This window comes from Erithacus rubecula (assembly GCF_903797595.1).
Source record: "Erithacus rubecula genome assembly, chromosome: Z".
Taxonomy (NCBI): domain Eukaryota; kingdom Metazoa; phylum Chordata; class Aves; order Passeriformes; family Muscicapidae; genus Erithacus; species Erithacus rubecula.
In genome coordinates, this window is record NC_136661.1 from 4,881,949 (window position 1) to 4,905,470 (window position 23,522).

Consider the following 23,522-nt stretch of genomic DNA (forward strand, 5'->3'; position numbering starts at 1 on the left):
GGAGCGAAGCTGAGTGGTGGGGGAGGGTTGTTCACGTTTCGACTCTCGGGGACGGTTTCTGGGAATTTTTCCCGTGTCTGTCCTCCCCACTCCGCCCGCCCTGTGCCCTCTTCTCTCGCTTTTGTTTGCACTGCACTTTTTGTAGCGAGGGGGGCGGGAGAGTGGGTGGGAGACCTCTCTTTTATTTGTAGCGAAAGAATCGGCTAGAAAAGACGAAGGAAGAAAAGAAAAGAAAAGAAAAGGAGGAAAGGGAAAGGAAAAAAAAAAAAGAGAGAGTGAAGGGGGAAGGAAGAAAGAGAAAGGGGAGAGAGGGAGAGAGCGAGAGAGAGGGAGGAGGAGGAGGAGGAGGGGAAACGGAGCAGCTAGCTCGGGAACAGAGAGCGCGCCCGGGAGCAGCAGCAGCCGCCGCAGGAAGGAGAAGAGGAGAAGAGCGGAGCGGAGCAGAGCAGCGCTCTCGGAGGAGAGGCGGCGCTGGCAAGAGGAGGCAGGCAGGGACCTGGCTCTTCTGGATGCAGGATTTTCGGACTCTCGTTGACTCTCTCCTGCTCCCCGGCGCCGCACTGTGAGAGACACGCACGAGCGTCAGGCACCAGCGGCGGGGCTTCGCTCGTAGCTGCTGCTGCTGCTGCTGCTGCTGCTGCTGCTTTGGGGCTCGGATTAAATTGGCCGCCCCGGAGCCGAGCGGGAGCAGCGGGAGGAGGTGGCGGCGGCGGCGGCGGGAAGCAGCGGCAGGCGGGCGGGCAGCGGCGAAGGCTGCTGCTGGGACCGGGGGAGCCAGCATGACCAGGTAACTGCCCCGCTCCTGACCCATTTTTCCTCCGCCGCCGCTCCCTCTTTGCCGCCTCTTTGGGCGTGCTTGTGTGTGTGAGCACAAAAGTGTGTGTGTGTGCGTGTGTGTGCGCGCAGCCCGCACACATGTCCCTGACACACAACTCTCCCGTGGGTGCCCCGGGGCTTCCCCCGCTGCTCCCAGCCCGCTCCCCGCGCATCCCCGCAGGCTCTCAGCCTGGCGGCGAGGCCTGTTCGGGGAGCGAGGGGAGCTGCGGTACGGGGACGGGGGATGGGGCAGGGAGAGGGCGACTGATGGATCGGAGTCGACGTTTCCACTGAGTGCCGCTGTAGCGGGCGGGGAGAGGGGAGTACGGTAATTGCACACTGTTTGCTTCGGCGAGCGAATTATTAATATTAATTCTTTTGTTTATTCTGACGGGTTCGAAGAAGGGGGAAGGTAGCAGAGGTGAGAGACCAGGCGTCTGCCGCTGGAGACGGGGCTCGGGGGTGAGCGGCCAGTAGGGACCCAGGCGCCGGTCCGAGCAGGGCTCCCTCCTGCTTCTCCTCCTCCTTCTCCTCCTCCTCCTTCTTCTCCTTCTCCTCCTCCTCCTCCTCCTCCTGCTGTCTCTCGGCGGAGCAGGGAGGCACGGAGATGCGAAGCTTTTCACAGGTTAGGCTTTTAATTTCTTTGTTTACTCTCGCGAAGCCACTTGAAAGGAAGCACATCGGGCTAGAAACTCAGTTTTCCGAGCGCTTGCAAAGGGCTTCTTGAATTTGTTCAGCAAACTTAAGAGCTCCCTCTGCGCCGTCTGCCCGTGCAAGGAGGCATTCCTTACTGCTGCAGCCGGGCTCTCCCAGACTGGCAGATAAAACAGTTATTTTCTTGCACTGAATCCCCTATTTTGCCTTTTATCTATGCCCTCAGTTCTCGACAGAACGGTATTGTTTCCATTTTAAGTGACTACCACTCAGCTTTGCATGTAGGGCTTTTGAGTGTCTGCTTCTCCTTGTTACTTCTCCAGAACTGCTGTCATGCGTATTTTATTCTTTTTCCTGGCTTTTGTACAGTTATTGCCTCGTGTGAGGATGGCAGCTTCTTTGCCATGATTTCGATGTCCACATTCCCAGTTTTGACACACGTAGAAGGATTAATTTGTTTATACAAAATAGTTAGGGTTTTATGTGTTCCTTCACTTGTCGCCTGAGGTAGCGTCACATTTGGGATAAGTCTGTAGATGCTGATTTACTTTTGAGTTTCCTATTTGCAGACGTGAGTATTTCTGATGACGCTTATATTTTCTTAAACTTAGGATTACCGTGGGAAGCTATGATTGTCTTCTCAGCCTTTCAGAGATCGCTTCCAACATACCTTTTGTTCCAGCACAACCAACTTCTCCATAATGTTGGGACATTACGTAGGGAATTTCAATACAAAGACGGAAAAATGTGTATATCATATTTTTCCTTCCTCTGGTATCTGCTAGTGGTGTAAAATGCTGTAGCAGTCAATAGTTTCTTTTCTTGCTGTGAAAGTGTATAGTAAATGACATCATTTTCTCCTGGGCTGGAATCAACGATTCCTACAATTCTTGTTATGAATGGAGCAACTCTAAAGAAAAAAAAAAAAGATTCTCCCCTGTCCTAAATACTGTCGTAGGTACTTGCGTCTTGCTTCAGATGGCAATTTTTTGATTGCTTCTGTAAATTCCCTCACATGCGATGAGCTATTACTGCTTTTTTAATGTGAAATTGACAAACTGGTCAGTTTAATGAATTCAGCTGTCAAATTTCGCTCAGTGAGAATTGCTAAAAGCTGTAAATATACTGGCATGGGATTTTCAAGGTACTGAGTGTTACATAGAAAGGATGGATTTAATGAGAGACTTTTTACAAGAGTAGCTTTAAAATTTTAGTTTTGTCACTTGTGTTAATATGGTGGGATATATTTAGATATCTTTCAACGCAGAAATGATGTATAGCTTTTCAGTATCCACTTAAAGTAGTAAAAGCTTTGTCTCAGTAGAAGTCTTCTTCTCTCAGAAGATACTAAGAAATTCATTATGGTTTATATGTACTATGGTAAGCTGTTAGGAAGGGTGCACGATAAGGAAAACAGTACCTTGGTATTTCTAGGTTTCAGGAATTGGTCTTAGCACCTGCTTTTAGATCCATCAGTCATACTACTTTTAAAACGAGCGCTAAAGAATAATGTGAATGAGCGTTTTGCTGTGATGGTTATGTAACTCAAACCACCGGCAGTCAGCGAACTCAATGGGTGTTAGTAAATCAGTGCTTTATCTTAGGAGAGGGTGTGCAAGAATGTGCTTGGGGATGTGGTAAAGAAATAAGTACCTGGAGATTTAAGTCCATTTAGCAATTCACCTTTCGTTTTTAACATTGCCTTTTGCTTCTGTGTTAGAGGAATGCAGGGACCAAAACTACACAAGCTGAAGGTAGGAATTCCCCTTCAGCTGCTGCTGTGTGTGCTGAGCCACTAGGGGCCTGTATAAACTGCTCTCATAGAGCAGATACCAGTGCGTGGCATATGCTCACTTTCACCAGACATTTTTTACACAGGTGCATAATGTCAAAAGCAAAGCTGCCAGTTATTTCTTCCTTACTAATAAATGAGATTGCTGTTTTTAGGAGGTGTGTGTGCAAAGCGTGTATTATTTAGTTTTCATTTTTACCCTACTTAATATGTTTCCTCTAGTCCTGTATTGTGTCCAATGTCCCTGCTTTCCTGATTATTATGGGAGATGAGGATGAACATGACTCAGGAGGTGCAAATTTTGGGCAAAGTTGGATTTGTGTGTCTTCTGCATTTCATATTTTCTGTAAGCTGAGAAAATCAGATTTGTTGTCTGTGTGTTTTTTCTATTAGATTAGTAATGGTACTGTTCCATGCAAGTGTAGGGTTAAAAGATAAACTAAACAGGATTACTACAAGGCAGGAACAGACATAGATTGATGGTGTATTTAAACTAGCTTTGTAAGTGTTATATAAGTTTGAGAGTGTGTTGGCTCCAAGGCTTTGGCTGGAGCGTAGTCAGCATTTATGGGACATGGGCTGAAGATGCACTATACATTCTTGAGTGTCAGTTTCAGAAATTTAAAATTCACTAGCCGTAGCATTCTTAATAGACATTAAGCAATAAGGTCAAGTGTACTTAAACTGTTCCATTGTTGGTTTTCAGTTTTTGAAACTGACAAGGCAGTCAATTTGTAAAAGAGCACAGCTGAAATATTTGCATATTGGATTTCCTTCGAAATGAACTTCCGTTACTAAGCTCTTTGAGAATTCTCATTTGGAAGGATTTTCAAGCTGAATCACAGTAAGGTCATATAATCAAAAAGCAGTTTCCCTATGGTATGTTAATTTTTTAATAAGCTGTCATTTAAAACATCAGGATCTTACATATAATTCTATGTTGGGCCAGTTACAGCAAGAGGGTTTTTTTGTCATCTTACCAACAACAGTTATGCCAATATTGACTGAGCTTAATTTTCTGAAATGTGTGTGTGCGCCTTAGGTAAAGTTTTTATGAAATGTAATGAAATCTGCTTTAAAGGTTTTCTCAGATGAAAAACGTTGGTTCAAAAGTGTAAGTCTTGCTGCTTATCAGTAAACCAAGGCGGTGGCTCTGAAATGCAGAGGATAGGCACTTCGTTTGTGCTTTGGATGTGAAAAGGAGTGATATGCTATGAATCTAGGAGTCATTGCATTTCATTTTTGTATACAACTGTGGTGATTTTTAAGCTTTTGTTCTCTGAAAAGAGTTGAAGAGAAGTATAGATATTTGCTGATTTAGGTTCAGTGTCAGTGACATAATGCCGTCTATTGTAACAGGAGCTTGCTTTCGTTGTAATTCTTTTTAAAAACAGTTGTCATAACATAGTCAACACACTATATTTTTATGAAAACTCCCAACTGCACATCTTTTGTGAGTGTACTTTATTTGCTTAATCCTTGTATTCTTTGGAAAAGGCCTTAAATAAAGCCAATTAATGAATGTATGCTGGCAAATTTACAGCCTAAAGCAAGAATATGTGTTTAAATATACTTCTTTGAATACTATTAGGAATTTGCAAGTAGGAGCAGAGAGGAATCTTAGTTCTGGTGATCTGCTGTGGTGAAGGTTGCAGTGCAGCTGGAGAAATCTGATGATTTGGGAAAAGGTTATATTAGAGTGCTTTGCCTGTAAATTCCTTTCCAACAAGCTTCAGTTCACTTATTATTTGAAGACACTGGGCATTGATAGAACCATATTTGCTACTGCACAGTTTTAATTTTTACTTCATAAGCTCAGATGACTTTCAATAGTTTATAAATAATACTTACCTTAAGGTCTGCCTATAAGAAGTGGATAAGTAAGATAAATGCAGAATAAAAATTTGTTTGTATGCAAAGTTGAGGTTAAATTGAATAAAATATGTAATGCTTTTTAAAAACTTAGTTATTATTCAGGTTCTTTCAGTTCATTCATAAAAGTGAGGAGTCAAACAAAATACTATGAGCTTGTACTTTAACTACATCAGCAGGTATACATAGTGTGAACTTCCCTAAGATATTCCCTAAATGTACCTCTTTAGGTGTCTTCTGCTTACATGCTGTGACAGGCTTCTTCATAACCTTAACAGCACAGTTACAGAAAGAGAAGAACAAAAAAGACAAGGTGATTATCTTGCGGTAGAATTTCAAAAGAGGTAGAGGTTTTTTCTAAAATCAGCTTCCCTGTTTGTACTTGATATGTGATTTCTGAAGGGGATTCTGTGTTCTTTTGAATTCAAAGGATGGGCAGAAAATGTCCTCCTCAGTCAACAGAAAATGATGGGATTTCAGGTGCTTCGATTTATTTATTTCAGAGGACGTGCCCTAATACATACTATAGTGTCCTGAGCTTCTTCAAATTTAAGCACTTAAAATGCAATTATTTTAGTTTTTCAGTAATCTTCCAGTTAGGGAAGTCACTCCACGGATATAAAAATTAATTTATTATTTGCAGGCAGTCAAAATGGATGTCCTGGTTAGTGCCAGCTGAACTGCTCACATATTGTTGTGGTCAGATAATGCACACCTTTTTCTCAAGCAGTATATCAAATATGGTATATCAAGTTACGCCAGCAATTATATTGCTCTTTCTTTTATGGAAATTACATATCTGTAAGTCAGAGTTCAGCAAATAGTGTGTAAAATCTGTCTTTTTAGGTTGCTCAATCGGGTGATTCCTAAGAAGAATATAGTGAGTACCAACCTGACCAAAGCAAATGTGGCTTAGGCATAAATTTGCAAATAAATCTACATTTCTCTAACAGATTTACCCAATCCCATTTTGAAAGCAGCATTTCACCTTGGTTTATTCAGTGGTTTTACCCAAAAATCTAGTTTTTTGATGCTTGTTTTGACTCAGCAAGAGAAAATTCAAATATATTCGGTCTTAGTCTTTCTCATCTTCAGAAAATCACTGTTTGCTGAACTTGAACACAGTAATTCTGGTTGCTTTACAGTTTTGATTAAATTTTTAAAAAAATCTTAACAGCTTCTGTAACTATCTGTAGGCCATACTCTTTTTATTAAACTTTGCCAAAAAAGCTGAATTTCGTGTACAAGAATAGGCTGCTATTTCTACTATCTCATTTTTTGCTCCCTTTACTACTCCCTCTCCCTCATCTTCCTTCGCTTCCCAGCTCCTTTCCCCTTTTCCTATAAAAACAGAATGTAAAACGGATCTTACTAAAGTTCAAAAAAATACATTCAAAATTCGGTACTCTATCCCATTTTTTCTTCTTCTTTATGCCGCAGACAATGGGTTTATAAAGCAGGTGTGTGTCACTGTTTCTAACCTAAAGACATGATTAATTTGTCTGTGTTCACCTGTGTTAATAAGCGTCTGTTAATCACATTTTTTTTTTCTTTTCTTTTACTTTAGGAAAGGGCTTTCTCCCTCTGTGAAATTTATTGAAGGCAGGGAGGTCTTTTCTTGAAAGGTTGTTCGTAGGTCCAAGTGTTTTCTCCCTATGTTTCAGTAATGGCACTGTCAGTTGCACAATTTCTTTACCTCTTACGCTGCATTTTACTAAAATCCTGTTAGGTGTATTGTGTATTACACTTCCTGAAATTGGACTATTTTTTTCTTAATAAGCCAACAGCTTATTATTTTGAAAGTCATTAATTTGGTGTAAAGGACATGCAATGAGATATTTCTAAAACACAGATCAGAAAGTAGGACAGGAAGTTTTATTTATTTATTTTTGTTTGTTTAGGATGGTAGTGTATCTTAGAAAGCTGCTTAACTACTGCCCAGTGCAGCTGTCCTTCCCTGAAAGATTAGGTTTCAGGAGCAGTGATGGATGTTGAATGCCTGTAGCCAGTTGTGGGGTTTGCTCTGAGGTCAGTGCTACTGATGGAGGATAGGAATTTACAGCCTTATGTCTCATCACCAAAGGAACCGGTAGCATTTCTTTAGGGGGGAAAAAAAATCCCACAACAACTAGGTATGGTCAGTGCTGAGCTTGTCTTGCTGCATAAGCTATTCATACTAGTGAGAAAGAATAAGTAGATTTGTGAGTAACAAGGATACATTTAGTCATGAGTGTGCCCTTTTGTTTCACAGAAACACACAGAAATAACTACAAAAAGTAAATAGGATGATGTGATTTCATTTAGAAATCCTTTATATTATTTTAACTTGTGTTAGCGAGTTTGGAATTGATACTTGTGAATTTTAGTTTTAAGTGTTTAAGCTATATTCAGAACATACTGTCAATTTAACCTAAAAATAGGATTTTTTTTCCCCGTGGAAGAAATCTGTGTTAATGGTCTTCAGCAAGCATAACCAAGGCAGAGTAGATACCTATCAATGACATAGGGGTAGCTGTTCATCAGGAAGAATTTACTTTGATGACATATAATGTTACCTTATTTAATTCAGGTATCACAATACATGCTGCTAATGAAGATGGGTAGTTTAGATACTTCTAGCTGTGTTTTCAAAAGCATTTGTTGACTTCAGACTTTCAGACTTCATTTTTGGACTGTCTGCCTTTCCAGAGCTGTTGAAGTTTGCTCCTGATACATGGTGATGTGATTAGCTTTAAAAAAGTGAATTTTGATTGAGAAAGGTGCACAAACCAGACTGCTTTATTGTTAAGCTTGCAAACCATTTTTGAATTGTTTTTATTAATTTGTACCTTAATGATATAGCTGTATTTTCCTGTCAAGCCTTAGAAGAGTTGTCTGAGTAGGCTGGAAGCCTTCAGTGATTGGTGAGAAAGATTTCATTTGACAGAAGCATTATTTGGATCAAATCCATTATGCTTTTGTGCCTTTGCATGAGTGATAGGATTTTTACCTTGGATAATCCTAGCAGTGGTTAAATTCAAATTCAGACAAGAAAGCATAATAAAACATCTGGTAAGTTGATTTATAGTATCTCATAAATTAGAGAGTAAGAAGCATTTTGGTAAAGAGAAATACTTATTCAATAAGAATCACTTTAGAACAGTTTTGCATCAAGAAATGGCCTTTTGCCAAATGCCTATGTATTCTGCTTATTGGAAGTATGCCATCAACTTTATTTGGAAAACTCTATTTGCTTAAATAATAAATATTCATTATTTACCAATTTATTTTACTATAAATAAAAGATGGATTCTGATACTAGACTTTGTTTTTGATCTATTTCACAAAGAATGGACTTTTGCTCATTACGATTAAGTGCATCAATGAACCTTGGTTAACAGAATTTTCCAGATTTTTGCTTGACATCAAAAGCCTTGAATTTTTCTACTGTACGTGGCATGTGATAGAAAATTGTGATACTAGCTTGATTGTTTGTCTTAGTTGATATTAGTGGTAATCTAATACAATTTTCTTTTGTTAATAGAAAGGATATAATCAGTGTAAATGGTTGTTGTCAGTTTAATATGTAGAATTTATACTTGCTTCCCATTTTATATTTTCAAAAGGTGTCTTAAATATGCTTAAATACATGAAGTATTAGCATACTGACCAGATGAAAATTTTAGATTTATCAAGGGAAGCAGACAATCAGGAGAGCATTGTACTTTGTAATGCTTACAGGTGGCAGAGAATGCCTGCAGGAGCAATCACACCTCCACAAGAATCCTAGCATTCCTTGGGTTTTGAATGATTACAGTGACTCTGGAAAAATACAGAGTGTTAGGACTTCAGCAATAGTATTTTGGTCAGTTTAGTTTTGGGCAGTGTGGGGCTTAATGTATTAAATATTGTGTGTATATAAAGGAAATGTGTATTCTTCATCTGCTCGATTGTGTCTGATGGAACAGATACATGTCCTTCTGGGCAATGTAATCCCTAAAACAACACTTACTAGGACTGTATCCCTTGCTGATTTTTTCATAGGATTGCTTTATTAATCTAGGGCACGAGGGTAATCTTATTCCAAAGGTATTAGAAAGCATGAAAATAACTACTGGACTCCTAGAGATGTGGATTTCTATGTCTTCAAGCAATTTGAATTTATAATCCCAATTGGTCTTTGTACTTTTTAAGTGGAGTATATTAACCATGAAAGGTGCAGAGGCTTTAAAACTGTTTTTGCATTTTTGCTAATCTCTGCAGTCTAGATTAGAGAGACAGAGATTAATAAGAAAATGAGAAGAGATAGTTATGTATAGAAGAAAAGTATGGGAGGATTTTTCTACCATGATGATGAATTGAATTGCTAGAAATGTTTATATAGTAACCAGTGCTTAAGAGAGGTATATTCTTAACAGACAGACAAGCTGCTTTTTCAGCCTTTTTTGGTTGTCATTTTTGTTAGGAGGGGAAGAGCTTGCCATTTTGGTGGGTTTTTTTTTTTTTTCTTTTCTGGATTAGCATCCACATTGCACATGCCAGTCAGAAAATTAAACAAAGATTTTTTTCTGCAGCTTTTACCTGTTGCTCAGATAATGGTGTTAAGCTCTATTTTGTATTTAATGAGACAGAACACTTGAAAACACTGAAGAACTTGGAATGGGAGGAACCTGAATTCAAGAGCAAGGAGTACAATTTTGCAACCTTAGAATTTTCCGACTAAAGCAAAATTCCTGTACGACCAATGACAATTTCACTACTGTGACTGGGGATGTCCCTTCCCCACCTCTTTCTCTGGATTGTTCTCCATCTTTCTTCTGCAATTCTACTGTTTTATTAACAGTATTTAGTAAAGATAAGTCTGTCTTCCTGAACAAATACCAATGTCTACTTCATACCAACTCTTCTGTACTGTACTTCACTCTCTCTGGAATGAGTTTTTAGGTGTACTTTAAAAACAGCGCTCCATAGAAGTTCTGCTTCTTGTTGTGAGAATATATCTAAGGTTGTGAACTCTCAAAAATTGTAAGAGTGGCTCACTAAACTGGTCTTTTTTGTTTTGTTTTGTTTTGTTTGTAGTGTTGTTATGTTTCAAAAAACCCCTCTGAAGCCTATTGCCATTGCAATCTCAAAGGCTTAATTTAGTTTTTTTTTACTTCTGCTAAGAATTATGGGCATGTCCATTTGGATTGATCTCTGATTTCTTTGACAATGTATTGGTATCTAGAAAGCAGTCTTTCAATACAGGCATTGGTGTACTCATGACTCCACATGTTGCATCTGTCCCCACCTGTTGCCTTTGTTGAGATGTTTGAATAAGTCTAGGCTATCTGTTTTTTAAAAGTTCTGTGCTGTCTTTTATGTCTTGGATAGCATACAACAATGTCTTTTGTTCTCTGTGAAATCTTCGCTTTTTCAGCCACTTCCCATTTTTCACAGCAGGAAGCTTTCCACATGAAAAGAAGAGAAAGAGACCTGCTTGACAGCTTCTCTTGTCTCCCTGTGTCTAGAGAGCTGCATGAGTGTAGCAACAAAGAAATGGATCTCTCTGGTGCTATTTTGGTGGTTTTTGTCTCTAGGTGCAGTGGTAGCAGATTTAGATTTTACTGTGGATGCTGGCTCTCTTCTCTTTAGGTACAGCCTTCCATTTAAGTCTTTGTATTACTGAGCTGAATTCAGTTTCTTAAATCCCATCTCTGTCAGTGCTAGTCAGTTTTTATTGAGATATGGTCCTGATCATTTTTCTCAGAGAATAAACTGGTAAAAGAGCTTCAAGTTGATACTTCTGAGTTCAGGAATTTCAGGAGTATAGGTTCCAATGCTTTCAAGCTCCCTTCAATGCCAGGTTCCCTGAGTAGAATCAGGGCTCGTGTTTTTTGAAGAACACAAAATAGCTGTGTTTATATTTATATAAATATTATATTTATGTTTATATACATGTCATTAGTAGACACCATTTTTCAGACATTGTCCTGCTCACTATATTTTTCTTAGTATGCTATATTCTTATTAATGTTTAATCTGTTTGAGAATTTTGAGGCAGATTCTAACTGTGCTTTTCTCACTGATATAGTTATTATTCCACCTGCAGAGTTTCTGAGGTCTTACGAGTTGTGTTTTTTGACTTATGCATATACATATCTATATAAAACAATTAAACAGGATTTTGCCCTGCTCTTGCATTTGTATGTTGTGTTTCTGTTGGTGTTGGGTAGATGATTGCTCCAGTCAGAGGTACAGATGTGTTACTAGGTTTCTGGTGTTGCCTGGAGTTGCAGGTGTTTAATAATTTAGTAGCTGCTGAGGGGAGCTCTGTGTGTACAGTTCCACTGTTAGGAATGAAGCCATAGCAGCTAGAGTGTGTGTTTTGCTGAGAGTGCAGTTAACAACACTTGTCATAGGTGTTTATTTGTGATTTTGGTTGCCCTTTCTAGTGGTTTGAAGCTAATACTGAACTTCTATGGCTTGTCTGAATGTATACAAAGTTTAAAGATTCTTTCAGAATTACAGTTTTGGCTATTTGAACATGGCTTTTTGTATTTGTGTGTTTTCTGTTCTTACAAAGACCTGTTTTCAGAAGTTCCTGTCACTGCGACTTGTACTTCAGTATGTTTTACAGATCTTATCAATGTCTTGCCTCCTTTCTGTTTGCAAATAGCTTAAGATACTTGATGACTTAACATTTTGATTTATCAGTTCTCTGTTTCCCAATCACCTGGGTTTTTTTTGCCATCGAACGTGCTGAAAGGAAAAACTGTCTTTAATCTTCTTTTATGTTTTACTATAATGATGATTTTTTCTGTTTTTCTCTATGATGTGTAGACTGTTGGTCCATCTCATCTAAAAATTTTTTACAGTGTTTGCTTGAAGATACCAAAGTACTTTTTAAAAAACGCAGAGCCATCCTTTGGAGGACTGTGAAAATATTTCTGTGTTCAGCAATTCAAGTTCAGATTTTCCCTGTTGAAACAGTAAGGCAATTTTCTGATGTTTCTTAACCAAAAGTGTAGCTGAAACTTAGCCTTCATGTGGCTACCCTTTACACAAATTACAGATTTCATGGGTATTTTGCCAATTGTAAGGCATGCCTCCATGACAAGTCATGGGTATGTGTGAGGGCTTGGTGTGTGACTAGTAGTCAAATAGCTGATAGTTGAATAAGTATGAGTGGGCTGAGATGATGTTAGGTTTCTTAGATGGCAGTCAAGAATTACTTCATACTCTTAGACTCTTAGATCTCAAGTGGAATAAACAGGAATAAATCAGATAACCCTTTGGTCCTTTATTGGGTATCTGTATAAGTGAAGGAGGTTGTATATACATGTGTATGTATTGTATATGTTCCTTTACATTGTTAGTTTTTACTTGAACTATCAATAGTTTTATGGTTGCATTTTTAGCACAGCTCAGAGGTATGAAGGCATTGTACACTTGTGCATCACAACCACACTACCCAGACAGAGGGATTACAAAGATCCACTGAATGCTAAAGACTAGTCCAGTCAGCTGTACTTTGCAGAGATCCCCTTACTGCTGCAGCATTATATGTAAGAGAATCTTTGTATGCATCTTGTGTGGTTTACAGCCTAGAATTTAGTCCCTGGTTTGTGTCATTGGCTAATAAAATATGAACAGTAGAGAAAAAAAAAAAAGAATAGTTGTAAAACACTCTTATTTTCACTCTTCCCTCAAATCTTTCACTAATTATCTGTAGTTCTGAGGATAATTTTGAAGAGAAAAGTTGTTTATAGACATACAGCTAAAAATAAATTTAGGTGCTGGGAGTCATGTAACTAGATTCCCTGAAATTATTCAAAAATGCTGAACATTCATGTCTGCTGACAAAAAACCACACCAAATGAGAGAGGAGATTTTTTTTTTTTTAATTATTGGAAAGAAAATTGTCTTTTATAGATTAATGAAGTACTGTTTTTAAGCGAGCTTCCTTGTGGAAGGACAATTGCTTGCGTGTAAGTAGTCCTTGGTAATAAGAACTGTGTGCTGTATATGGCTCACTTTATTTGTGAGCACATACTCCCATAGTATTAAATGGATCTAATCACACATCGTGTTAATAGTTCTTTGTCCTGCCATTCTCTATAGTAAAAGTGTATGTTAGAAATATGAGAACATATATGTGAAAATGTAAGCAAGGAAAAAAAGGATGAATAAAAATGCTTTATTGAAGGTAGAATTCAGCAGAGAAGTTAGGCTTGTAATTGTATATTTGGGTAACTTCACCACTGTGTAACATTACTGAAATCCATGACCGTATATGTGGGTTTAAAAGTATGCATGGGTGGGGTTTAAAAACATAGAGACACATTAAAGTGATTTATTTCAAATTTAGACACTTAAGTCTGTGGAGTGAAAGGAAGTAAGTCATGCTAATTTCTGCTTCTTCATAATGTTCAAACAAATATTATTATCATAGGTAACAAGAGATGGAATGGTTTACTTCTTTCCTTGGTTTATGGAAAGTATAAAAGTAATATAATACTCCTTGATACTGTTTTCTTTTAAGTTTGCATAGAGAGCAAACAAAACATCTCCGAACTACTGAAATACTCTGCATTTTCATTTGTGTTCATTATGGGAGCACTGTCATTTTACTACAGGAAAAAACCAAGTAAGAGATCCGTAATAGCCCACAGTCTGTTGCTGTAATTGCTTCAGTTCATAAACACTTTTTAAAATTTTACGTGATACAGGAGCACTACTACAGGCATCACTCTGTCAGGAATATCTCTCTTTTATGAAACCACAATGCAGTGCTGAAACACTGTACCCAGTCAAGGCAAGAAATTTTTCTAATTAATTCATGCTGTTGATATTTAGTGAAGTACTTATCTGAATGAGCTGAGGTGGTGTTTCTGAGGGTTTTTGTGTCTTTTTTCCCCCCCACTGGTCTTGTTCTGTTTTATAAAATTTTGTAGTTTTGCATTGGGTTATTCAATGTTTTGTTGAGTTAGTGATGGATAAAAAAATTAGGTAAAGTACTTCTGTGGCTTCTGTTTGCACTTCAGAAGAACTTTGCATATACTGAAAATAGTGAGCAAATTGATGTTTGATGCAAATCTGTGGAATGAAATGTAGATATTAGATGGCATTTAGTTGTAAATTATGCTGTATAAATATATTTTCTGTGGATTTGTATGTGATTTTATTATGTGTAAGTGCCATCTATACTCAGGGCTTTATGTTTGTTTTTCTTTAGCTCTTCGCTTTATGTTCTTATAAAGTTTCCAGCCTTTTGCCTTATTCTTTTTAAATTGCTGCTCTTCTGCACTCTTGTCTTTTTCTGTAAGTTAGTGCCTTTTGTGCATTTTAGTTAAGGTAAATGAGCTGAAGACCAAAAGACTTCGGAAGTTGTATGTAAGAGTAGGAAGGTTTCTTCTCTCTAGGTAGTTGGAAAAACAATTTTACATCAGTATGATTTTGGTAGCTAGATTTGCTAACATGACTGATGTATACAGCATAGGCTTGTTTTGGTTTTAGAGCAGAATTTTATTAAATTAAACAATCCACTTAGGGGTTAAGCCTTCCAGTTTTCTCTCTGTCCCCTTTACTTCACTGAAGTCTTTGATCACTTATATGCTGTTATAAAATTCAGTGCACAGGGATTTATCAGTAGAGGAATAAACATTGTAGTACAGAGCAATCAGATTATTTTCTGTATATGTCATAAAAGCTAATATTAATAAATCTTGGAGTGATATGAATCATACAAGGCAAATAAAGATACAGCTAGGAAAGTATTTATTGGAATTGTAACTCTGGGTACCAGATTTCTTCTGCTATGTGAGAATAAAATGTCTTCAAATTTATACTTTTGATTTCTTTCTTAGGACAGAGAGCCTGATATGTATAGAATCTATTATTTGTTGTTTTCATCTGTATAGACTCTATTATTTGTTGTTTTCATTTTGGTCTTTTTCCAGATAGTAGATTTTTTAAAGCAATGGCTTTTATAGATAGTTTGTGTTAATATTTTCTACCACTAGTACAGCTGAAATCATATATTCTTTTGGTATGTGCAGTTATTATTTGACAATAAATTTCATTGAGGACAACTTTCTACTGAAATACATGTGTATTTTAGCCATTATACATATGTCTGTTACCCAATATACATATATGGGATGCAAGTTTTTATTTTAATTCTACATTTTATACAGCTTTTACCCTTCAGTTGCACAGATTGCTGTTGCTAAAAGTATTTTACTGTAACTCATGATCAACTTTCTTTTGATCTTCTACTTCATGGACTGTTTTGCTAGTAATTTTCATGCTGTTGATTTTCATTTGTGTAAAAAACACGATAGCTTTAGGTGCCATTGGCCTTGTGTTTGACATGTTTTTTTTTGTTGTTCTGCTCTTGTGGCTATAAAAATATGCCATTCCCTGCAGTCAGATTTTGGCAAGGTCTAGAAGGATTTTTCTTAAAGCGGTTCTGTGTTCAGGTAAATTAAAGTCACTCTAAGAGCTTTGAGGATTACTGGATCAATGCCCATCGTTTTACATAACATTTTCATTTCTGGATACTGAAATATATTTAGGAGTTGTCTTGCAAGGCACCGGCAGGACTTTATTAAGTATGTGTGTATTCTTGCTTAATTTTTATTCCTTAACTGATGTTTGTATTCAGTGTACATTATAGCTCTCTGAAGACTGAAAATGCTTTTTATTATTGCCTTTTATCTGTCATGCTGTTTGAATGATTTTACTGGACACTAGTAAAGTAGGAAATTGATACAAATAAATTACAGCTTGGATCTATTTCTGTTGTCAGGAAGCACTAAAAGAAAAAGAAAATATGGCTTCTATAAAAAGTTGTTATTTAGAAAGTAATATTTGGCAAATTAGTATATGTAAGTTGTCCTTTCTGTGTAGCTTTCCCTTTAGGATTGAAATGTTTACAACCATAGTTGACTCATAAAAATGATATGGAACTGAGCCATTTTTTTAAATTTTTAATTGATAAATATTGTTCACTAGGAAGTGAAAATCATCGTGATTACTCCAAAACAGATGGGTTTCTTTTCTTTCTTTTTCATTGCTGAAGTCTCCTGAGTGCACATACATGTACACTCAGACAAATGTGTGTACATAGAAATGAGAATTTTGTGGCTAAGGAGATTGCATGTATTAGATTTTCTTGCTGTTTCTGAACACCAGAAACATCTGATATTTTGAAGTTTTGTTGAATTTTAAATTAATGACATTTAGAAAATACTTAAATCTGTGGAAGTACTTTTCAGATGCATCCTCATTGAGATTTGGAAGGTTCTTCTGAATGCTACTGATTATTCTACTTTTATCACCATTAGGTGATGAACAATGTTTTTCATTGTTTTTCTTACCTCTTACATCCTTCTTTCCCTGCTTTCCTCACAGGTTTTAGTGCCAGCAGTGTAGCTGGTGTATTTTTCTGGTAAGTGTGTGTGATCCCGTGTTAAGAGTTGAGATGGCCAGGGTGGCTTTTAGCCAGCTCTCCTTTAACCCTTTGAGGGCACAGATGCTCCCTGATGGACTACCCATTGTACTGTGCATGACATGGAGTGTAGATTTCTGTATGGCCACGTAGTTTTGGGTAGTTTGAGTAATACAGTTTCCAGGAATACACTAACCACAGATGCATTTCTGTCTCTCCATCTTAGCCGTGTAAGAAGCCTGTCAGTTCCAGGCCTGCAAGAAAAGATGCATTTGAGCCTCAGCCTCAATGTTTCTTAACAATTGCCATATACATGAATTAGTTTGCAGGAGGTTACTGGGAAAATATACCATTTTTTGTCCTTAGAATCTTTAGGAATGCAGTGTTAGTGCATGGTGTAGTAATTTCTAACTGCAACTTCTAAATCTTTTTTGTTACAAATTTCGACTTATCATTTTTGATATTTAAATTGACTGATTGAAGTTAGCAGGAATTAAAACTAGAAATCACAACAAAGTACTAATACTTTTAAACAGAAGTGTTCATGAATGATGTGACACTTAAGATTTCTCCATAAAGATTTTTTTTAAACTTTGAATTACATTACTGGTAGGATAGCAATTTGGCAGTCTTCTGTTATCTTTTTTACTTTATGTTTCTTCCACGTTATGCCTTTTTATGTATGTATTTTAAACTAATGGTCTAAAAAAAAATTGGAGTTTCATCATGCGGTGATAAAGTTGATAAGTTCATAAATCATTGCGTCCTTTTCTGTTGTTACAAATCAGATTTGTCTCAAGTGACACTCCTTTGTATTTATAATAAAGTAAAATACAAAATTTCCTGCATTTTGCACTGTAATGATGCAAAAATTTGAAATACTTCTGGAGCATGCTGCTTCTGAAGAGTCTATTTTTTCCACTGATTTTTTTGTCTTTCAGGTTTTCCTAAAGCAAAATCTTACATTGCAGAGTATATGATGAATGTGTATTCATGTAAATAAATAATAAATACATACATAATAAATAATAATAAATACTAAAGTACCAATTCAAGACCTTTTACGGTCCTTCTAATTCCATGTGATGAATCTAAAACTAGTTTTTAACCTCAGCTCCTGTTTAAGTGGCTATTAAAAAGAGAGGGAATATGCTGCTCTGCTGTTACAGCCAGCCTTCAGTCATTTGTGCATGTGTTAAAAACTGGAATTATTTGGATATGTGAAATCTGTAAGGGGGGGTGATAGATCTGACGAGTGCCAGTTGTTGCACAGGCATAGATAGTGTCGAATGGAATTCAGAGTGCTTTGCCTTGTAAGCTCTCCTGGGAGACTTCCAGTAACGTGCCAAATTGAATATAGATTGACTAATACAGAAATGTTTCCACCAGGAGCCTTGGAAAGGTGAAATAAGAAAATTGACAGTAATATTCAAGTTGAAGTCATGTTTACCAAAATCAAATTCTTATATTTGTCATTTTTTACAGTTTATAAACTTGTTCTTTTTTTCTTTTTTTTAGTGAACAATAGGGCCATTTTTGTATTTGTACCTGCACTGCTTTGCTAACAGTCTTTTCATGTGGCATCATTTGAATACATTAGATTATAATTCAGATAATGTTTGGGACTTGAAGTGTTTGAATAAATGTTGTTTTCACCTACCATGTAGCATTAAATAGTACCAAGAATTGGACATTACCATGTAATCAATTTTCATTGTCTGACGTGCTCTGCTTCCATCACTGATCCCAGAAAATAGGTTTCGTATATTTCACATCATGCATATTAATTATTCTTGTGACTTTTTCTGAATTTTTTCAGCAGTAGAATAAATGTAACCTCTCATACAAGGGATGTGGTGACAGCCCCAAACCATGTTTAATTAGAGCTCAGCGTGCAATTTAAGATGGCATCTGTTTACATGAAACATTATTATTGCTGTTTGTGCTCTTTTTTCCTCTCTTCCTTTAATGAACACTAAATTTATTAAAATAGATGAATTAAATTGCCCTAAATAAACAAAAACATAAATGTAGAAAGGATGGGTAACCTATTAAACATTATATTCAATTTTGTCATGCTGTCTTTCACATGCAATTTCATAAAGCATGACAATATTTAGTGGTTTTTAATCAACGTCTGTGTATTGATTAATGCAACACCATGGTGTTGCATCTACAGGTTCTGTAGATGATGAATATTCTTGCAAATCAAGGAGTTGAGATACTTTTACTATCACCTGATGGAGTAATCTGTGAATTTGGAATCTTTATGTCCCAAACCTTTCTGCTGACAGTGCTAAAAAGATAAAGCACTGTTTTATATAAAGTTACGATGTGTGTATCTGACCACTTGAAGTCTCATAGAAGCTTCTCAGTGTATCTTCTGCAGTTTGTTAAAAATATAACTGGATTTTCAGCAGCCTATGCTGCTTACAGATGACTTTGATCTTGAGACCTACAAGTTAAAGCCACCATATCTCATTAACATTCCTAAAACGTCTTGTTCTCATACAAAATTGGCTATAAATTAAGGAGAAAATTACAGTTTAAATGTGATTTAAAGAAAGTTAAGTGGGTGACAGAGGAGAGCTGTAGCAGCAAAAAGGCTGTACGTCAGCCATAAATCATAGCCTTGGGAAAAAGAAACCTAAAATTGTATAAAGGGTGAGAAAAAGCAGAGGAAAGGATTAGTTAGGAAGACTGTTATAGGGGATAAGGAAGAGCTAAGCCATGGCTGTTGTTTCACATAGGCATCAGTGATACAGCTGGGAGCAATACAAGAAGCATCAAGAAGGGTTACAGAACTGTCAGGAGTAGTGGTGAGGGACTCCAGAACTCAGATAAGGGTCAGTCCTTCCAGTTAAGGAAAATATATGTGAAAGATCCAGTTTAATATAACAGATCAATGCTTACGGAGCTGGTGCCACAGCCAGAGACTGCCTAGGCTATGGGACTTACTTGGAGCCTGGCCTGCTGGGGACTTACAGGGGCTGTCTTCAGAGAAGAAGAGCATTTTTGGCCATAGGTTTGCCAAGCTGGTGAGGAGAATATCAAATTAAAGTTGCAGGGAAGGGAGCCTCAGCCAATCCTGGAGAGGGATCACAGATCAGCAGGAGAGTGCCTGATGAACAGCACAAAGGAATTCCACACAATCCAGCCATTAAGTCAGCTTCACCAGCTCGACTTAAAGGACTCTATGGAAATGCTCATGGGGAATGAAATAGAGGACTTAGCGGTGTGCACACACCTCCAGGGCTGCAGTCTTACTAGCATGATAGAGATGTGGTGGAATGGCTGCTGTGACTAAGTGCTGGATTGGAAGGATGCAGGCTGTCTAGGAAGACAGGCAGGGGGATGATGAGGTGCTGTTGTCTCTAATGTCCATGTCTAGTGGGAGTGCATGGTGCTCCATCTGGATGAGAAAGTGACTGAGAACTTATGGACCAAGACTAAAGCAAGGGTAGGGACAAGTGACATTGTGGCTCTAGAGGCGACCCAACCAAGAGAACTGAGTAGGTGAAGCCCTCTGTAGACTCTGGTCCTGTTGGAAGACTTCAATAACCCTGGGACACACAGCAAGGCCCAAGCAGTCCAGGAGGTTCTTGGAGTGTGTTGGTGACAACTTTCTTCTCTAAGTGATAGGAGTACCAACAAGGGCAGGTGCTGTTATGTACGTTGTTCTTACCAGAAGGAGGGGGTGGCGGGAAATGTGGAGCTCAAGAGCAGACTGAGCTGCTGTGGCCTTTAAATGGTGGTATTGAAGATACTTAGGGCAGCTAGAAGAATACACAGCAAGCTCACTATCCTGGGCTTCCAGAGAGAAGAATTTGGCCTCTCCAGGGGTCTTCTTGGTAGAGTACCATGGGATGAAGTCTTAGAGGGATAAAAGGCTCAGAAGAGCTGATAAATACTCTTCTCCTACATGCTCAGTGCACCAATGAAGGGACAGTCAAGCAACAAGAAAAGCTTCTATGTGCATGTCAGTGATAGAAGTAAGATTACGGAAAATGTAGGTCTTTTTCAGAAGAGAAAAATCAAACAGGAGACCTGGTTAGCTTGTACATGGATAAGGCTGAGGTACTCAACAAATTTTTTTGCAAGTGCTCTAGCTACACCACCCTGGTCACAGAATGCAAAGGTCAGGAGTGGGAGCGTGAAGAACTGCATGCTGTAAGAGAAAAAAAGAGGTCTGATGCTGTGGAACCAGGTTAGATGCACCTGCATTGAGGAAATCAGCAGACGCAGTGGCTTAGCCTCTGGGCATCATATTTCAGAAGTCATAGTGGTCTAGTGGAGTTCTTACTGACTGAAAAAGGAGAAACAACTGCCTGTTTGTAAAAGGGGAAAAAGGAAGACATGGAGAGCTACAGACTGCTCAGTCTCACCTCTGTGCTCAGCAAGACCATGGAGCGTATTCTGGAAACTGTGTTAAGGAGCATGGAAAATAATGAGGAGATGGATGACAGCTAACATGACTTCACTTTTTATCAGGCAAATTGTGCCTGACAAATTTGCAGGCCTACTATGAAGGATTACAGCATTGGCGGATAAGGATAGAGCAACATCAACTGCTGACATCAGCTACCTGGAACTTTGCAACGCATTTGACACTGCTGCACTAAATCCTTGTCTCTAAATTAGAAAGTCAGAGATCTGATGCATGTACCAGTCAGTGGGTGAGGAATTGGCTGTGTGGTTGACTCAGGAGTTACAGTTAATGGCATAATGGCTTGAATGGAGGCCAGTGATGGGTGGGTTCCTCAGGGGTCAGACAGGAATTGACACTGCTTAATGTCCCTGGTGGGGACATGAATTGTGGAACTGAGTGCATCTTGAACAGGTTTTCTGACAAAATGCCAGAGGGCAAGGATGCCATTTGGAGGAGACCTTGACTGGCTTGAGAGGTGCAAGCAGAAGTATAGACTAGAGGGAGAACACATTGAGAGCAGACCTGAGGAAAAGGACAACACATTGAGAGCAGACCTGAGGAAAAGGACTTGAGAGTGTTGGTTGGCAAGAATCTCAGAGTGCCCGGGCAATGTAGACCTGCCGCCCAGAAACCCTAGCCATATCCTGGGCTGCATCAAAAGAGGCATGAACAGCATATTGAGGATTTCATGTCTCTCCCTTCATCTTGTGCTCGTCTCTGGAAGTGTTGGAGGCTAGATTAGATGGAGTTTTGGGCAGCCTGGTCTAGTGGAAGGTGTTGCTCTCCCTGGCAGGGTTGTTGTGACTAGACTAGTTGATGTGTTTCAGTGAGCCAGTGAATAGCCTGAAAAAAAAGGAGATATTTTTAAAGTAACTCAGCTAATGTTGGAGGAATATTTTGAGATAAAATCCTGTACACTTTACTAGGACCAAAAATCCCTAGTTATGTTTTCAAATAAAGGCTGAGAATTTAAGATGGTCTTGCAGCAGGCCACACAATCTCATTTCTGTCTCTTTGAGCATTTTTTTATGGACTAACTGAAATAAGTCCTCTGGAAAATATGTAATCCTGCATTTCATGACTGTATCATAATTTTACTCAACTTCTTAAAATTTTGGATTGATTGATGCTGTAACACAATATAATTTAATGCAGTTTTATCTGAGCTATGTGATTTAATTTTAACCAGTTTGTTCAGGAAAAATGGCATCATCAAATGGTTGTTTGACTTCAGAACTGCTATGGGCCACCTTGCAACACCCTCCATATGCACTTCTACTGTTAAAATTTTTGTGTTATATTTAATAGCTAGCAGTGGCAAATGCTTGCCATGCAACAGTGACATTTTGTTTGTGTGTTCCATGAGATCCAGAAGGGTTGGAAAGGAGCTTCTCCTGGTCTGCTGTCATACAAATCATGAAGGATGTTCTCATCTGTAAAGGACTTCCAGAAAAAAAGCAAACATTCCTGAAAAACAGCACTTAGTGTTTAATACTATTCTTCTTGAAGGAAAATATGAAGGAAATAACTTTGTTCTTGCATTCATTTCTCTTGACAGAGAGTTCCCATATTTTATGTTTCTTCTGCTGTTGCTGAGTAGGCATGAAGTAAAAGACTGCGTGGGCTTTTTTGGTTCCTAAGCTGTGTATGTGTGTTAAGACAGTTGAAAACTTCAATGAGCTTGGAGCTCTGCTTCACCAAAGAGAAACCTCATAAAGCAAATAATAGCTCTTCTCTTCTGACAGTTTCAGTACCACTTGCTGCTTTTGCCCAGACAAGTTGCATGTGTCTTTCACAGTGTAAAGTTTCAGATATTTTGCAGGAGGTGCCATTTGATAGTAAGTGCAAAGCATTTTTTTTTTTTTTAGCTCTTGTTCTTAATTGACTTAATTTAAAAAAAAATCATGTTGAAGTATTATTGTGTTGGTTAATGTCTGTATTGTAATTTTGTCTTCTTTAAGTATGTTGACCTTTCTCAACCAAATTAATTTCAGAAATTAAATTTGTATAACTGAGTTTCTCTGTGAGTTTATGACATGGCCAGAGTCTGTAAAGATCACAAATCTTTATAAAACTCTCAAGTAATGAATAAAGGCCTTATTTTGCCTTATGATGATTTACTGTACCCATCCCTAGCTTTATTTTGCTGTAGTATAGAACTTTGCAGTTCTGTATCGTAGCAAATATTTGCAATGTTGCATATGTGAAATTATTTACAATAATTAATGTGATAAGTATCTGAAAACACTGTGCTTTTTCTCTTCTGGACTTGGAATCTAAAGTAAGAGTGACAGTCACACCTTTTAAAATTTGGGACTTGCTAATACAAGCCTGTCCTGCTTCAAGAAGGACTTAGGAACACAGCCAATGAAAGGAATTGTTAGAGAAGTTCTGTGAAGTATATTTTGGGGGAATTTTAAATCAGGCAGTCAATACACAATAGTATTTTTATATTGTTTTTTTCCTTCAGGGTAAAATACCTCTGTCTGGAATAACATTACTCCATTTTACAGACATAAGAAATGGACATTTCATAGAGCTACTAC

At 38.0% G+C, this 23,522-nt stretch overlaps 1 protein-coding gene across 6 annotated transcripts in view; it reads left to right on the forward strand.

The window, feature by feature from the left end:
- Positions 1–305: 305 nt before the first annotated feature.
- The window catches only part of PTPRD (protein tyrosine phosphatase receptor type D), a 353,173-nt gene continuing 329,956 nt past the window's right edge, over positions 306–23,522 (forward strand). For 4 of the 6 annotated variants that reach the window (XM_079329956.1, XM_079329958.1, XM_079329959.1 and 1 more), the window contains exon 1: positions 306–787. The gene's annotated coding sequence lies outside the window, so the exon portion shown is untranslated. Of the gene's footprint in view, positions 788–1,391; positions 1,442–23,522 lie in introns of those variants that run through there. The other 2 variants (XM_079329961.1, XM_079329957.1) reach the window with 2 other exon arrangements.